Below are 16,130 nucleotides of genomic sequence, written 5' to 3'. Positions count from 1 at the left end.
TGCTAGTATACCAGTCATACAGAATGGCTCTGTTCTCTAATATTAGCTAGTATACGAGTTATACAGAATGGCTCTATTCTCTAGTATTAGCTAGTATACCAGTCATACAGAATGGCTTTGTTCTCTAGTATTTGCTAGTATACCAGTCATACAGAATGGTCCTATTCTCTAATATTAGTTAGTATACCAGTCATACAGAATGGCTCTGTTCTCTAATATTAGCTAGTATACCAGTCATACAGAATGGCTCTATTCTTTAGTATTTGCTAGTATACCAGTCATACAGAATGGCTCTGTTCTCTAATATTAGCTAGTATCCCAGTCATACAGAATGGCTCTATTCTCTAATATTAGCTAGTATACGAGTCATACAGAATGGCTCTATTCTCTAATATTAGCTAGTATACCAGTCATACAGAATGGCTCTATTCTTTAGTATTTGCTAGTATACCAGTCATACAGAATGGCTCTGTTCTCTAATATTAGCTAGTATACGAGTTATACAGAATGGCTCTATTCTCTAGTATTAGCTAGTATACCAGTCATACAGAATGGCTCTATTAGCTAGTATACCAGTCATACAGAATGGCTTTATTCTCTAGTATTTGCTAGTATACCAGTCATACAGAATGGTTCTATTCTCTAATATTAGCTAGTATACCAGTCATACAGAATGGCTCTATACTCTAGTATTTCTAGTATACCAGTCATACAGAATGGCTCTATTCTCTAGTATTAGCTAGTATACGTGTCATACAGAATAGCTCTATTCTCTAGTATTTGCTAGTATACGAGTCATACAGAATGTCTCTGTTCTCTAATATTATCTAGTATACCAGTCATACAGAATGTCTCTATTCTCTAGTATTTGCTAGTATACCAGTCATACAGAATGGTTATATTCTCTAGTATTAGCTAGTATACCAGTCATACAGAATGGCTCTGTTCTCTAATATTAGCTAGTATACCAGTCATACAGAATAGCTCTATTCTCTAGTATTTGCTAGTATACCAGTCATACAGAATGTCTCTGTTCTCTAATATTAGCTAGTATACCAGTCATACAGAATGTCTCTATTCTCTAGTATTTGCTAGTATACCAGTCATACAGAATGGTTCTATTCTCTAGTATTAGCTAGTATACCAGTCATACAGAATGGCTCTATTCTCTAGTATTTGCTAGTATACCAGTCATCCAGAATGTCTCTGTTCTCTAATATTAGCTAGTATACCAGTCATACAGAATGGCTATATTCTCTAGTATTTGCTAGTATACCAGTCATACAGAATGGCTCTGTTCTCTAATATTAGCTAGTATACCAGTCATACAGAATGGCTCTATTCTCTAGTATTTGCTAGTATACGAGTCATACAGAATGGCTCTATTCTCTAATATTAGCTAGTATACCAGTCATACAGAATGGCTCTATTCTCTAGTATTAGCTAGTATACCAGTCATACAGAATGGCTCTATTCTCTAGTATTAGCTAGTATACCAGTCATACAGAATGGCTCTATTCTCTAGTATTTGCTAGTATACCAGTCATAAAGAATGGCTCTATTCTCTAGTATTTGTTAGTATACCAGTCATACAGAATGGCTCTATTCTCTAGTATTTTCTAGTATACCAGTCATACAGAATGGCTCTATTCTCTAGTGTTTGCTAGTATACCAGTCTAGTATATTCTGTGTTGTTACATCATTCAAGCCAAATAATCAAAACCAAAATCGAAAACTGTTATTTTTTTCATCTAACCGAAACCGAAGAGACCTCAAAAAGCACCAATCGCTCAGCACTGTCGGGGCATGGACTCTGCAAGGTGTCGAAAGCGTTCTACAGGAATGCTGGCCCATGTTGACTCCAATGCTTCCCACAGTTGTGTCAAGTTGGCTGGATGTCCTTTGGGTGGTGGACCATTCTTGATACACACGGGGAACAGTTGAGCGTGAAAAACCCAGCAGCGTTGCTGCTCTTGACACAAACCGGTGCGCCTTGCATCTACTACCGTACCCCGTTCAAAGGCTCTTAAATATTTTGTCTTGCCCATTCACCCTCTGAATGGCACACGTACACAATCCATGTCACAATCGTCTCAAGGCTAAAAAATACTTATTTAACCTGTTTCCTCCCCTTCATCTACACTGATTGAAGTGGATTTAACAGGTGACATCAATAAGGTATCATAGCTTCCACCTGGATTCACCTGGTCAGTCTATGTCATGGAAAGAGCAGGTGCTCCTAATGTTTTGTATACTCAGTGTATATTTAAGCAATGAGGCCCGGGGGTGTGTGGTATATTGCCAATATACCATGGCTAAGGGCTGTTCTTAATGCACGACGCAACGCGGAATTCCTGAATACATCCCTTAGCCGTGGTATATTGGCCACGTACCACAAACCCCTGAGGTGCCTTATTGCTATTATAAACTGGTTACCAACATAAATAGAACAGTAAACAATTAGTTTTGAGTCATACCCATGGTATATTGTCTGATATACCATGGCTGTCAGCCAATCAGCATCCAGGACCCAAACTAGCCAGTTTATAATTCTAATTATAAACTGGGTGGTTCGAGCCCTGAATGCTGATTGGCTGACAGCCATGGTATATCAGACCGTATACCATGGGTAATTTATTTGTACTACTCTAATTACGTTGGTAACCAGTTTATAATAGCAATAAGGCACCTCGGGGGTTTGTGATAAATGGCCAATATACCACGACTATTGGTCACATACCACACCTCCTCGGGCCTTATTGCTTAAATATATGGTTCTGCTTGTGAGTATTCAAGTTTTTTTTAAATCAAACGTGAGATTGTGAGATTTTCTCTGGTGTTTACAGAACAACTGGTGCTGTGAGATCAGGATTAAAGGTTGCTGTGAGATTAGGATATCAGGACCTGTTTAGGGAAAGCAATTGTAACAGTAGAGCAAAGGATCGCAATATATAGGAAAATGAATGGCTGCAGTGTTGCTGTTATAATGAGTACTCGATGCATGGAATGCTAAGGCATAAATATATGAAAGCGTGTATTCATATTTTAGCTAATGGGGATCCTAATGAAATACCAAAGTTTTACTTTCAGCTAGAAAACTCAACAGTAAACTCAGTTTATTCCAGGTCAGTTATTATAAAGATATTACTGACTGACTGAGTCGCAAGTTGACACCAGGGAATCCTCTCTCTCCTCTCCACTTTTAACTCCTGGGTTTTTGGCCCTTGACATACAGGCCTGTCAGATTTATGTCTGTAACATGGGCAACCAAATTCCTTGAAGCCTGAAAGTTTCCAAAAGCATCTCTCAACTCTGACAGTTTTGAGAAACGTGAATAATGTAAACCATGGTAGGTGCAATGAAATGACTATTTTGTAGACTGTAACATAGAGGAATTCTGGATCGTTCTGTGTAAATGGCACTAACACTGTGTGTATTTAAAATGACCATGACTATTACAAAGTTAGCTTGTATAGGACTTTGCATGATTGATGTAAAGGGTATTACTTACTTTTTCATATGAAAGTCAACATCTCGTAATGCCATCCTCCATACTTTACGAGACTGGTCGAGATCTCGCGAGAAGATTTGAACTTTGTGTTTGGAAGAGAACGCGACGCGAGCCTGAACAACGAAGCGAGAAGTCTTTTGATCAGCACAGAGCGGAAGAAGGTGGGACCGACGGACGAGGTGGAAGACAGAAAAAAGTATATCAAGAAGGATTTCTCGGGGGCTTGTTGACAAGAAAGAACGTTGTTGTGTTGACCAGGACAAACGGCATTACAGTTGGTAAACGGTACGTTAACAACACTTGAAGGCGTTTCTAGGCTAGCTGTCGTTCTGAACATTCCATCCAGTTGCTAACGTAGCTAGCTAGCTAAACATCCATCTGGCGGATTCTGCTCTGTCTGCCTCTCGCAGCGACAGTGTTTACATTTTACAGATATGCTACACAACCATCAATACCCTATTTGTATCTTCATTGGGGTTAGTTATAGAAATCTTTGGTCAGACGGTGGATTTAAATTGTTATGAATCAAGCGATTGGCATGACTCTACAGTAATACCATTTTGGGGGGCATATGCTGTGTCCCTAGAAAGAAAATCGGCCAGTTAATAATTGTTGTAATTGTTGCGACTATGGTTTTTAAATCTGCCACTCTAGCATGTTTTGGGGGCACAGTTGATGGCGCGCTGGGCTTCGGACCAGAAGGTTGAGGGTTCGAGCCGCACTCCCTGCCTGTTTCATTACATTGATGTCAAAGGTGAACGGCCGTTGCATCCACTAATTTCCCTGTGTTTTTGGCCGGTGAGTTCGTCCCTGTAACAGTATGTTTGTACTAGCACTTGTATTCCGCCATGCTAGCTTTCGCCCTCATGTGGGTGGTATCTAACCCATTTATAGACGCTAACTACGCTACATCGCCAAAAGTATGTGGACATCTCATCCCAAAATCATGGGCATTAATATGGAGGTGGTCCCCCCCCTTTTACTACTATAACAGCCTCCACTTTTCTGGGAAGGCTTTCCACTAGATGTTGGAACATTGCTGCAGGGACTTGCATCCATTCAGCCACAAGAGCATTAGTGAGGTCGGGCACTGATGTTGGACGATTAGGCCTGGCTCGCAGTCGTGTACCAGTTCAGGGGTTGAGGTCAGGGCTCTGTGCAGGCCAGTCAAGTTATTCCACACCGATCTCGACAAACCATTTCTGTATGGACCTCGCTTTGTGCACAGGGGCATTGTCACGCTGAAACAGGAAAGGGCCTTCCCAAAACTGTTGCCACAAAGTTGGAAGCACAGAATCGTCTAGAATGTCATTGTATGCTGTAACGTTAAGATTTCCCTTCACTGGAACTAAGGGGCCTAGCCCGGACCATGAAAAACAGCCCCAGACCATTATTCCTCCTCCACCAGGGCTCTACAGTGCCACCATTTTACTCGCAAATGCTCCTAAATATTTTGCGGTGCCACCTGGATTTCAAATTTAGGAGCTCCAGCGCTCAATTAAATATTTTTCATTGTGCTCCTAAATTTATTTTCCACTTAGGCATGCACGTGCTCCTTGTAAAAAAAAAGGTCAGCCTAGAGCCCTGTCCTAAACCCTGTATTTTGTAATTGCTGGCAAATATTATTTTACATTTTAGTCATTTAGCAGACGCTCTTATCCAGAGCAACTTACAGTTAGTGAGTGCATACATTTTCATACTGGCCCCCCGTGGGAAACGAACCCACAACCCTGGCGTTGCAAGCGCCATGCTCTACCAACTGAGCTACAGGGGCAATCTGCAGTTACTACATCAAGTTTTGGACTTATAAATTAATGATATATACCCATTGATTCTTGAAGAGTATAACTTATAAATGCCCCGTGAGCTTAGTTCAACTGTTAATCCTGTAATTATCACATGAACTGTGTTTTCTGGTCCTTGTGTTTGACAACCCTTATCACTTTACTGTTTGTTTTTCTTTACACAGACTGAGAGCAGGGATACTGTATCTCAAATAAAATAAAATTTTATTGGTCACATACACGTGTTTAGCAGATGTGATTGCGGTTGTAGTGAAATGCTTGTGTTTCTAGCTCCGACAGTGCAGTAATATCTAACAAGTAATATCTGACAATGTCACATCATATACCCAATACACACAAATCTAAGTAAAGCAAAGGAATTGAGAATATATCAATATATGGACAAGCAATGTCTGAGTGGCATAGACAAAGATACAGTATATACAGTTGAAGTCAGAAGTTTACATACACTTAGGTTGGAGTCATTAAAACTCGTTTTTCAACCACTCCACAAATTTCTTGTTAACAAACTATAGTTTTGGTAAGTCGGTTAGGACATCTACTTTGTGCATGACACAAGTAATTTTTCCAACAATTGTTTACAGACAGATTATTTCACTTATAATTCACTGTATCACAATTCCAGTGGGTCAGAAGTTGACTGTGCCTTTAAACAGCTTGGAACATTCCAGAAAAGGATGTCATGGCTTTAGAAGGTTCTGATAGGCTAATTGACATCATTTGAGTCAACTGGAGGTGTACCTGTGGATGTATTTCAAGGCCTACCTTCAAACTCAGTGCCTCTTTGCTTGACATCATGGGAAAATCAAAATAAGTCAGCCAAGACCTCAAAAAAATTGTAGACCTCCACAAGTCTGGTTCATCCTTGGGAGCAATTTCCAATCGCCTGAAGGTACCACATTCCTCTGTACAAACAATAGTACGCAAGTATAAACACCATGGGACCACGCAGCCGTCATACTGCTCAGAAGGAGACGCGTTCTGTCTCCTAGAGATGAACGTACTTTGGTGCGAAAAGTGCAAATAAATCCCAGAACAACAGCAAAGGACCTTGTGAAGATGCTGGAGGAAACAGGTACAAAAGTATCTATATCCACAGTAAAACAAGTCCTATGTCGACATAACCTGAAAGGCCGCTAAGCAAGGAAGAAGCCACTACTCCAAAACCGCCATAAAAAAGCCACACTACGGTTTGCAACTGCACATGGGGACAAAGATGGTACTTTTTTGAGAAATGTCCTCTGGTCTGATGAAACAAAAATAGAAATGTTTGTCTATAATGACCATTGTTATGTTTGGAGGAAAAAGGGGGTTGCTTACAAGACGAAGAACATCATCCCAACCATGAAGCACAGGGGTGGCAGCATCATGCTGTGGGGGTGCTTTGCTGCAGGAGGAACTGGTGCACTTCACAAAATAGATGGCATCATGAGGAAGGAAAATTATGTGGATATATTGAAGCAACATCTCAAGACATCAGTCAGGAAGTTAAAGCTTGGGTCTTCCAAATGGACAATGACCCCAAGCATACTTCCAAAGTTGTGGCAAAATGGGTTATGGACAACAAAGTCAAAGTATTGGAGTGGTCATCACAAAGCCCTGACCTCAATCCTATAAAAAATATGTGGGTAGAACTGAAAAAGCGTGTGCGAGCAAGGAGGCCTACTAACCTGACTCAGTTACACCAGCTCTGTCAGGAGGAATGGGCCAGAATTCACCCAACTTATTGTGGGAAGCTTGTGGAAGGCTACCCGAAACATTTGACCCAAGTTAAACAATTTAAAGGCAATGCTACCAAATACTAATTGAGTGTATGTAAACTTCTGACCCACTGGGAATGTGATGAAAGAAATAAAAGCTGAAATAAATAATTCTCTCTACTATTATTCTGACATTTTACATTCTTAAAATAAAGTGGTGATCCTAACTGACCTAAGACACACAATTTTTACTAGGATTAAATGTCAGGAATGATGAAAAACTGAGTTTAAATGTATTGCTAAGTTGTATGTAAACTTCCGACTTCAACTGTACATATGAGATGAGTAATGCAAGATATGTAAACGTTATTGAAGTGACTAGTGTTCCATTTATTAAAGTGGCCAGTGATTTCTAATCTATGAATATAGGCAGCAGCCTCTAATGTGCTAGTGAAGGCTATTTAACAGTCTGATGGCCTTGAGATGGAAACTGTTTTTCAGTCTCTTGGTCCCAGCTTTGATGCACGTGTACGGACCTTGCCTTCTGGATGATAGCGGGGTGTACAGGCAGTGGCTCGGGTGGTTGTTGTCCTTGATTTTTTCTTTTTGGCCTTCCTGTGACATCGGGTGCTGTAGGTGTCCTGGAGGGCAGGTAGTTTGCCCCCGGAGATGCGTTGGGCAGACCGCACCACCCTCTGGAGAGCCCTGCGATTGCGGGCAGTGCAGTTGCCATACCAGGCGGTGATACAGCCCGACAGGATGTTCTCAATTTTGCATCAGTAAAAGTTTGAGGATTTTAGGTGCCAAGCCAAATTTCTTCAGCCTCCTGAGGTTGAAGAGGCGCTGTTGCGCCTTCTTCACCACACTGTCTGTGTGGGTGGACCATTTCAGATCGTCAGTGATGTGTATGCAGAGGAACTTAAGCTTTCCACCTGCTCCACAGCGGTCCAGTCAATGTGGACAGGAGTGTGCTCCCCCTGCTGTTTCCTGAAGTCCACAATCATCTCCTTTGTTTTGTTGAGTGAGAGATGATTGCCCTGGCAACACACTCCCAAAGCCCTCACCTCTTCCCTATAGGCTGTCTCATCATTGTTGGTAATCAAGCCTACTACTGTTGCGTCGTCTGCAAACTTGATGATTGAGTTGGTGGCGTGCTTGGCCATGCAGTCATGTGTGAACAGGGAGTTCCTGGAGGGGTCTGAGCACGCACCCTTGTGGGGCCCCAGTGTTGAGGATCAGCGAAGTGGAGGTGTTGTTTCCTACCTTCACCACCTGGGGGCTGCCCGTCAGGAAGTCCAGGACCTAGTTGCACAGGGCGGGGTTCAGACCCAGGGCCTCAAGCTTAATGATGAGCTTGGAGGATACTATGGTGTTGAATGCTGAGCTATAGTCAATGAACAGCATTCTTACATAGGTATTCCTCTTGTCCAGATGGGATAGGGCAGTGTGATGGCGATTGCATCGCCTGTGGATCTATTGGGGCAGTAAGCAAATTGAAGTGGGTCTAGGGTGTTAGGTAAGGTAGAGGTGATAAGTCGCTCTGGATATGAGTGTCTGCTAAATGATGTAAATGTAAAATGATCCTTGACTTGTCTCTCAAAGCACTTCATGATGACAGAAGTGAGTGCTACGGGGCGATAGTCATTTAGTTCAGTTACCTTTGCTTTCTTGGGTACAGGGACAATGGTGGCCCTCTTGAAGCATGTGGGGACAGCAGACTGGGATTGGGAGAGATTGAATATGTCCGTAAACACACCAGCCAGCTGGTCTGCGCATGCTCTGAGGATGCGGCTAGGGATGCCATCTGGGCCGGTAGCCTTGCGAGGGTTAATACGCTTAAATGTCTCACTCACGTCGGCCACGGAGAAGGCGAGCCCACAGTCCTTGGTAGCGGGCTGCTTCGGTGGCACTGTATTATCCTCAAAGCGGGCGATGAAGGTGTTTAGCTTGTCCGGAGGCGAGACGTCGGTGTCCGACGTGGCTGTTTTGTCCTTTTGTAGTCCGTGATTGTCTGTAAACCCTGCCACATACGGCTCATGTCTGAGCCGTGGAATTGCGACTCCACTTTGTCTCTGTATTGACATTTTGCCTGTTTGATTGCCGACGGAGGGAATAACTACACAGTTTTTTGTATTCTGCCATATTTCCAGTCACCTTACCATGGTTAAATGCGGTGTTACGCGCTTTCAGTTTTGCGAGAATGCTGCCATCTATCCACGGTTTCTGGTTAGGGTAGGTTTTAATAGTCACAGTGGGTACAACATCTCCTATACACTTCCTGATAAACTCAGTCACCGTATCAGTATATACGTCTATTATTCTCTGAAGCTACCCGGGAACATGTCCCAGTCCGCGTGATCTAAACAATCTTGAAGCGTGGATTCCGATTGGTCAGACCAGCATTGAATAGTCCTTAGCACGGGTACTTCCTGTTTTGAGTTTCTGCCTATAGGAAGGGAGGAGCAAAATGGAGTTGTGGTCAGATTTGCCGAAAGGAGGGCGGGGGAGAACCTTGTAGGCATCCTAGAAGTTGGAGTAGCAATGGTCGAGTGTTTTAGCAGCACGAGTACTACAGTCGATGTGTTGATAGAATTTAGGCAGCCTTTTCCTCAAATTTGCTTTGTTAAAATCCCCACCTACAATAAATGCAGCCTCAGGATATGTGGTTTCTGGTTTGCATAAAGTCCAGTGTAGTTCCTTGAGGGCTGTCGTGTTATAACCAAAGAAAATTATCTTCAGAGATAATATGGTCGGCATTTGATTGTGAGGTATTCTAGGTGTGGTGAACAAAAGGACTTGAGTTCCTGTATGTTATCACAATTACACCATGAGTCGTTAATCATAAAACATACACCTCCGCCCTTCTGCTTCCCGGAGAGATATTTATTCCTGTCTTCGTGATGAACTGAGAACCCAACTGGCTGGACCGTCTCGGAGAGTATATCCCGAGAGAGCCTTGTTTCCGTGAAAAAAGTATTTGATCCCCTGCTGATTTTGTACGTTTGCCCACTAACAAAGACATGATCAGTCATAATTTTAATGGTAGGTTTATTTGAACAGTGAGAGACAGAATAACAACAACAAAATCCAGAAAAACGCATGTCAAAAATGTTATAAATTGATTTGCATTTTAATGAGGGAAATAAGTATTTGACCCCTCTGCAAAACATGACTTAGTACTTGGTGGCAAAACCCTTGTTGGCAATCACAGAGGTCAGACATTTATTGTAGTTGGCCACCAGGTTTGCACACATCTCAGGAGGGATTTTGTCCCACTCCTCTTTGCAGATCTTTTCGAGGCTGATGTTTGGCAACTCAAACCTTCAGCTCCCTCCACAGATTTTTTTATGGGATTAAGGTCTGGAGACTGGCTAGGCCACTCCAGGACCTTAATGTGCTTCTTCTTGAGCCACTCCTTTGTTGCCTTGGCCGTGTGTTTTCGGTCATTGTCATGCTAGAATACCCATCCACTACCCATTTTCAATGTCCTGGCTGAGGGAAGGAGGTTCTCACCCAAGATTTGACGGTACATGGCCCCGTCCATCGTCCCTTTGATGCGGTGAAGTTGTCCTGTTCCCTTAGCAGAAAAACACCCCCAAAGCATAATGTTTCCACCTCCATGTTTGACGGTGGGGATGGTGTTCTTGGGGTCATAGGCAGCATTCCTCCTCCTCCAAACACGGCGAGTTGAGTTGATGCCAAAGAGCTCCATTTTGGTCTCATCTGACCACAACACTTTCACCCAGTTCTCCTCTGAATCATTCGGATGTTCATTGGCAAACTTCAGACGGGCCTGTATATGTGCTTTCTTGAGCAGGGGGACCTTGCGGGCGCTGCAGGATTTCAGTCCTTCACGGCGTAGTGTGTTACCAATTGTTTTCTTGGTGACTATGGTCCCAGCTGCCTTGAGATCATTGACAAGATCCTCCCGTGTAGTTCTGGGCTGATTCCTCACCGTTCTCATGATCATTGCAACTCCACAAGGTGAGATCTTGCATGGAGCCCCAGGCCGAGGGAGATTGACAGTCTTTTGTGTTTCTTCTATTTGTGAATAATCGCACTAACTGTTGTCACCTTCTCACCAAGCTGCTTGGCGATGGTCTTGTAGCCCATTCCAGCCTTGTGTAGGTCTACAATCTTGTCCCTGACATCCTTGGAGAGCTCTTTGGTCTTGGCCATGGTGGAGAGTTTGGAATCTGATTGATTGCTTCTGTGGACAGGTGTCTTTTATACAGGTAACAAACGGAGATTAGGAGCACTCCCTTTAAGAATGTGCTCCTAATCTCAGCTCGTTACCTGTATAAAAGACACCTGGGAGCCAGAAATCTTTCTGATTGAGAGGGGGTCAAATACTTATTTCCTTCATTAAATGCAAATCAATTTATAACATTTTTGACATGTGTTTTTCTGGATTTTTTTGTTATTCTGTCTCTCACTGTTCAAATAATATTTTAAAATTATAGACTGATCATTTCTTTGTCAGTGGGAAAACATACAAAATCAGCAGGGGATCAAATACTTTTTTCCCTCACTGTATGTTACAATCCCTGATGTCTCTCTGGATAGAAACCCTCGCCCTGAGCTCGTCAACTTTATTATCCAGAGACTGAACATTAGCGAGTAATATACTCGGAAGCGGTGGGTGGTGTGCACGCTTCCTAAATCAGACTAGTATACCGCTCCGAGTACCTCTCCTCTGCCGCCATTGTTTTGGGTCGGCCTCTGGAATCAGTTCAATTGCCCTGGGGGGTGCGAACAAAGGATCCGCTTCGGGAAAGTCGTATTCCTGATCGTAATGCTGGTAGTGCTGGTGAGATACCGCCGCTCTGATATCCAATAGTTCTTCCCGGCTGTATGTAATTACACAAGAAAAATCTGGCCTAATAACGTAAGAAATAATACATAAACAAAATAATGCAAAGTTCCCTAAGAGCTAGAAGCAAGGCAGCCCCCTCTGTCGGCGCCATTTTCGATTACACATGAGGAAATCCTTCCCTTGGTACTAAGTACATAAGGTTTCTAGAAGAAGAGTTTGATAGCCTTCAGTTCAGCGCCAGTGTATGATTGGGGGCATCTGTTATCTATGTGTTTGTTAAGCAGGAGAAACTGGGGGACTGACATTCTGTTATTCAGCCAGCTCTGTGGAAAACGTCTTAGGGAGAAGATGGTGTCTGACTGACTGTTCGGAAAAGCCCAAATTCCTTACAGTTGGTGCATTTCCTTTGAGAATTTACCCCAGTGTTTTACCCAAAAGGCTTAGACTTTTCTGTTTCCATTTCCGCAGGCTGGCACCCGTGTCTCACTGTGCCATGGCTCCGGGTACTATTCAGCTGGCATTTACATAACAGTGAACTTTAACACCTTCTCACAGAGGTTGTTGATTCTGCTCCACACAAGTCTTTAGTGTCACACACCTCCTCCATATACAATTAATTACATTTTAACTGGACAATATTCATGTTTACATTGATTGTTTTGTAGGCAAAAAAATAATACCATTGCACAATCTCAGTATGGACCAGTATAAAAAAGGAAAAAAAAAGTGAATGTATGCATCACTACTGTAAGTCACTCTGGATTCGAGCATTTGCCTGATAACTAAAATGTAAATGTTGTCAGTTTTGAACAGTCAGCAGGCTACAGTTGTAGGGCCCTATAAAATTGGCTCCGCCTAATTGAAGATGCAATGGAAATGCAAATATAAAATCACTGTGCTCCGTTTGGCATATAAACAGCATGATTGGATAGCATTTTATTTAAAAAAAGAAAATTTACCAGATTTTTGTCTGACAGTAGTTTCAGAGGAAAATGCAACTGCATGTGTTTCTTTTGACAAAGCTGCCTTATTCCAGCCGTCTCTGCTGTCCCTTTTGGTTTACACCTGGGCATAAGAGGACAGGGCAGCACTTCACAGCTCAGTGTGTAAAATACTCACTTGATCTCCTAACCATGATGTGTTGAGATTAAACAGGTTCTTTATATAGGGGTGCTAGGGCCCAAGCAAGCTGCTGCAAGTTTATCTGCCTGGCTGTTTGTCATTAAACAGCTCTAAATGTGTCCAAGCCAGCACAGTACTGCCTGCCTGGTTAGATGGCTGTTATCTCAAATCAACTCAAATTCAAATTTTCACCTGTAAACAGCAGGTGTAGATTAACAGTGAAATGCTTATGGGTCCATTTTCAACAATGCAGAGTTAAAAGATGAGGTAAAATATAAATAGTTACTCCGTGAATAACATATAAAGATAAAGAGTAAAAAAAACATGGATATATACAGGGAGTAGCAGTACTGAGTGGATGTGCAGGGGTAGCAGGTAATAACATGGATATATACAGGGAGTAGCAGTACTGAGTGGATGTGCAGGGGTAGCAGGTAATAACATGGATATATACAGGGAGTAGCAGTACTGAGTGGATGTGCAGGGGTAGCAGGTAATAACATGGATATATACAGGGAGTAGCAGTACTGAGTGGATGTGCAGGGGTAGCAGGTAATAACATGGATATATACAGGGAGTAGCAGTACTGAGTGGATGTGCAGGGGTAGCAGGTAATAACATGGATATATACAGGGAGTAGCAGTACTGAGTGGATGTGCAGGGGTAGCAGGTAATAACATGGATATATACAGGGAGTAGCAGTACTGAGTGGATGTGCAGGGGTAGCAGGTAATAACATGGATATATACAGGGAGTAGCAGTACTGAGTGGATGTGCAGGGGTAGCAGGTAATAACATGGATATATACAGGGAGTAGCAGTACTGAGTGGATGTGCAAGGGTAGCAGGTCATTGAGGTAGCTATGTACTGTACATGTAGACTAGCAGCACCGTATGTGATGAAAGTGTGTTTTGAGTCCAATGTGTGTGTGTGCATAGTATGTGCAAGAGAGTTAGTAAAAAAAGGTTAATGCAGGTAGTCCGGATAGCCGTTTGATTAGCGATTTAGCAGTCTTGGTTAGCAGTCTTATGGCTTGGTGATAGAAGCTTCTCAGGGTCCAGACTTGGTGCATTGGTACCGCTTGCCATGCGGTAGCAGAGAGAACCATCTGTGGCTTGGGTGGCTGGAGTCTGAAAATGTTTTGGCCCTTCCTCTGACGCCGCCTGGTATAGAGGTCCTGGATGGCAGGGAGCTCGGCCCCAGTGATCTACTGGGCCTCAACCCGCTCCACTACAGCCCCGTCGTTTCCTGTAGTCCACGATCAGCTCCTTTGTCTTACTGATGTTGAGGGAGAGGTTGTTGACCTGGCACCACACTGCCAGGTCTCTGACCTCCTCCCTATCTGACCTCATCGTTGTGTCGTCGGCAAACATAATGATGGTGTTGGACTCGTGGGTGAACAGGGAGTACAGGAGTGGACTAAACACACACCCTTGAGGGGCCCCCGTGTTGAGGATCAGCATGGCGGATGTTGCCTACCCTCACCATCTGGGGGCTGCCCGTCAGGAAGTCCGGGATCCAGTTTCAGAGGGAGATGTTCAGTCCCAGGGTCCTGAGCTTAGTGATGAGCTTGGAGGGCACTATGGTGTTAAACGCTGAGCTGTAGTCAATTAACAGCATTCTCACGTAGGTGTTCCCTTTGTCCAGGTGGGAAAGGGCAGTGTGGAGTGCAATAGAGATTGTATCATCTGTGGATCTGTTGGGGTGGTTTGTGAATTAGAGTGGGTCCAGGGTGTCTGGGATGATGGTGTTCATGTGAGCAGTGACCAGCCTTTCAAATCATTTCATGGCTCCAGATGTGAGTGCTATGGACCGATAGTCATTTAGACAGGTTACCTGTGGTCTGCTTGAAACGTAGGTATTACAGACTGGGTCAGGGAGAGGTGAATACACTTACCAGCTGGTCAGTGCATGCTCCGAGTACACGTCCTGGTAATCCGTCTTGCCCTGTAGCCATGTGAATGTTAACCTGTTTTAAAGGTCTTACTCGCACCTGCTACTCAGAGCGTGATCACACAGTCTTCCGGAACAGCCGGTGCTCATGCATGGTTCAGTGGTTCGCCTGAGAGATTTCTTATAAGCGTCCGAGTTGGTGTCCCGCTCCTTGAAAGCTTCAGCTCTAGCCTTTAGCTCATTGCGGATGTTGCCTGTAATCCATGGCTTCTGTTTGGGATTAGAGCCCAACCAATTTTATCGGTTGACCAATATTATCGGCCAATATTAGCCTTTTTCTATTGGCATTTAATCCACCGAATAGGACCGATATAAGAGGAGGAGAAAACGCGCTGGAAAAAAGCAGTTAATAGAAATGGACATATTTCTTTGCATTTAATTATTTGTCCTGAAGAGGGCGCTCTTCACATGGCTATAAGCCTATCTTGCCTTGGCGCTATAGCAAGACTGGACACCCAACGCAACTGCACCAGTCGGAGTCCAGAGGAGAGTGAACTAGCTGTTACTGCTTCTACGGTGAGTCCTGAGGAGATAGAAGCTTGCCAGCTCAACCAAGTGCCAAAACTGCACCCTGGCCATATACTGCTAGGTGAAGTGTCATGGTTGGGTGTTGGGTGTCGTGACAAACAATGGATGCTATGCCCAAATGTAAAGCAAGTGCCGTGCTAAGAACGTTCAACTCTGTGGTAACGTTACGGCCCTTTTAGTGAAGCCCGCGAAAAAACTGCTGTGTTATATTTGCTCTTTGTGAAGGGTATTCCTCAAGCTCTGTCATTCAAATGTTTTCAGAGACACACAAAAAAACATAGGAGGTTATAAAGTAGCGCTTCATAGCTACGTTTTGATGTATGGGTTCATTGTCACTTGTCTGGGACTGGTCCCAATTCACATTTCACCACCCCCATTTCCATAACGAGTGCTAGCTAGCTAGCCAGCTAATAATAATAATAATAATATAATATGCCATTTAGCAGACGCTTTTATCCAAAGCGACTTAGTCATGTGTGCATACATTTTTACGTATGGGTGGTCCCGGGGATCGAACCCACTACCCTGGCGTTACAAGCGCCATGCTCTACCAATTGAGCTACAGACGACCTCAACTAGCTGTGTGAGTGTACTTGACGCCGTTCACTGAGGGTTAGTGCTAGCCGGGATCCTTGGGATGTCCCTACGCTAAACCTTTACTCTAACCATAACCCTTACCTAACCCGAACCTTAAC

At 43.5% G+C, this 16,130-nt stretch overlaps 1 protein-coding gene across 2 annotated transcripts in view; it reads left to right on the top strand.

The window, feature by feature from the left end:
• Window positions 1–3,620: 3,620 nt before the first annotated feature.
• The window catches only part of LOC311123633 (E3 ubiquitin-protein ligase RNF19A-like), a 94,088-nt gene continuing 81,578 nt past the window's right edge, over window positions 3,621–16,130 (top strand). For both annotated transcript variants that reach the window (XM_084158203.1, XM_084158202.1), the window contains exon 1: window positions 3,621–3,796. The gene's annotated coding sequence lies outside the window, so the exon portion shown is untranslated. The remainder of the gene's footprint in view (window positions 3,797–16,130) is intronic.

This window comes from Coregonus lavaretus, assembly GCF_964263955.1.
Source record: "Coregonus lavaretus genome assembly, chromosome: 3".
NCBI classification, from domain to species: Eukaryota; Metazoa; Chordata; class Actinopteri; order Salmoniformes; family Salmonidae; genus Coregonus; species Coregonus lavaretus.
Note: the sequence above shows the minus strand (reverse complement) of the source record. Positions and strands in the feature narration are given on the sequence as shown.